Below are 2,585 nucleotides of genomic sequence, written 5' to 3'. Positions count from 1 at the left end.
GGACTGTGTAAGGGCCCCCATACATATTAGACTAAAGTCAGCCGAACCAGCCAATATCAGAAGGATCAACCTAGAGCAGCATGGTGGCTCAGTGGTTAATACTGCAGTCTTACAGCGCTGGTGTACTGGGTTCAAATCCCACCAAGGACAACATGTGCAACGCGTTTGTATGTTCTCCCCTTGTTTGCGTGGGTTTCCTCTGAGTTCTCCGGTGTCCTCCCACACTCCAAAGACATACTGATAGGCAATTTAGATTGTGAGCCCCAATGGGGACAGTAATGATAATGTATGTAAAGCGCTGTGGAATAAGATAGCGCTGTATAAAAAAAGCATAATAAATTAACAGTCTAATGTGTACTGGGGCTTCTCGACTTCAGAGGTAGCCATCAACCAAATGATCTTTTGGCCGACATGTAATACTCTATGTATGGGGGCTTAGGTGTGGAAAAACACTACCAGTAAACATGGACCACGGTTGTTTTCTCTCTCCCAAGATGGACAATAAACTAACTTACTCTTCTAATCTTATGTTTCCACAGATGGTTCGTCGACAGCCCTTTAATTACACGGTCGACCTGTTTGCTTTTGGAGTCATAGTCTTCCAAATGGCCACAGGATATTACCCGTTTTACTCTGGTCAGTGTTCTCGAAGGCGTGCCCGTTCAGTGAAATGTGACAAACCTTGCTATCCGTACACTATGGATTCTCAGCTCAGGGATGTCATAGAGAGAGTGAGTAAATAGACACTTATACCTGGAGACCTAGGAAGGATAGATCAGTCATGAGTTTTGATAATACACCTTACATTTCATCACCACTGTGTTTGGTATTTCAGCTTTATCCAATAGAAGGAATTGGGACAATGCTGGAGCCCCAGGACAGCCTCTCCTATATGTACAGCGCTCTCATCTACAGGCCAATTTATACAATAAAGAGGCTGCGGCACTCACCAAAATCTCTCCTCACAGCTAATCATCAGGATTATTGGGTATCGGTCCCTGACTGATCAACTGCTGATGGCCTATCCTGTACTATCCTATCCTGTCCTGTCCTGTACTATCCTGTTATGATCTGGTGGTTTAGGAACAACATGAGACAAGCTCTGAAGGAGGTGGTATCTGTACTGACCGCAAACCCTCAACCTAGCAGCGCAACTAAAAATAACCGTGGGAGGTACCTGACGCTCCCTAGACCCCTCGGCACAGCCTAAGATCTAACTTCCCCTAAAGATGGAAACAGGAAACCTATCTTGCCTCAGAGATTTCCCCAAAGGAAAGATAGCCCCCCACACATATTGACGGTGAGAGGAGGGGAAAATAACATACGCAGAAATGAAATCAGATTTTAGCATAGGAGGCCAGTCTAGCTTGATAGATAGGACAGGAAAGGATACTGTGCGGTCAGTATAAAAACTACAAAACAATCCACACAGAGTTTACAAAAATCTCCACACCTGACTAAAGGTGTGGAGGGTAAATCTGCTTCCCAGAGCTTCCAGCTAACAGAAATAATCCATACTGACAAGCTGGACAAATATAGAATGCACAGAACAATAAGTCCACAACATGAGGACTGAAAAGAGCAAAGCCAGAACTTATCTTTGCTGAACTGGTCAGGAAACCAGGAAAATCCAAGCAGAGATGTGAATCCAGCCAGGAAACATTGACAAGTGGCACAGGCTGAAGATAGAGCCAGGCATAAATAGCCGAGCAGAAAGACAATTAGTGGAAGCAGCTGCAGACTGCTAAATCCAAGGAGCAGCCATTCCACTTAAAACCACTGGAGGGAGCCCAAGAGCAGAACTCACAAAAGTGCCACTTACAACCACCGGAGGGAGCCCAAGAGCGGAATTCACAACACTATCCTATCCTGTCCTGTACTATCCTGTCCTGTACTTTAATATCCTACCCTGTACTATCCTATCCTGTCCTGAACTTTAATATCCTATCCTGTCCTTTAAAATCCTATCCTGTACTATCCTATCCTGTCCTTTAAAATCCTATCCTGTACTATCCTATCCTGTCCTTTAATATCCTATCATGTACTATCCTATCTTGCACTATTCTGTCCTATCGTATTTGTTTCTAGCAATGGTAGTTTTAATAAATCCATCTTTCTATAAGAAAATGAGAAAATAATTCTACAACTGCTTTTTTTCTGAGATTATTTCTATTATTACAGTACTTGTCATATAATAATGGTTCTTATATATTTTCAGCTCTTGTGTAAAACACCAAAGAAGAGGCAAAATGTTTGCAGCAATTTAAAAGGACATCCATTCTTTTCACCCATAAACTGGGAGGAATTAGAGACAGGAAGGTCACTTCCACCATTTACAATGACACCTGTAAGTGCACAGCGTTATTTTATTATAATGTCACCTCCTCGTCTAATAGTAATAGTAATGTGACAATATGTGTAAGAAATCTATATATATAATTGTCTATGGGTCACTTCCGTCTGTCTGTCTGTCCTTCTGTCACGGTTATTCATTCGCTGATTGGTCTCGCCAGCTCCTTGTCATTGCTGCCACGACCAATCAGCGACGGGCACAGTCCAGAAGAAAATGGCCGCTCCTTACTCCC

At 43.0% G+C, this 2,585-nt stretch overlaps 1 long non-coding RNA gene across 1 annotated transcript; it reads left to right on the top strand.

Moving 5' to 3' along the window:
- The first annotated feature begins 645 nt into the window (after positions 1–645).
- LOC138647115 (uncharacterized) lies at positions 646–2,277 on the top strand. Its single transcript, XR_011314883.1, has 3 exons — positions 646–731; positions 836–988; positions 2,219–2,277. It is a non-coding gene; the product is annotated as an uncharacterized lncRNA (long non-coding RNA).
- Positions 2,278–2,585: the final 308 nt, after the last annotated feature.

Source organism: Ranitomeya imitator, chromosome 8 (assembly GCF_032444005.1).
Source record: "Ranitomeya imitator isolate aRanImi1 chromosome 8, aRanImi1.pri, whole genome shotgun sequence".
Classification (NCBI taxonomy): domain Eukaryota; kingdom Metazoa; phylum Chordata; class Amphibia; order Anura; family Dendrobatidae; genus Ranitomeya; species Ranitomeya imitator.
Note: the sequence above shows the minus strand (reverse complement) of the source record. Positions and strands in the feature narration are given on the sequence as shown.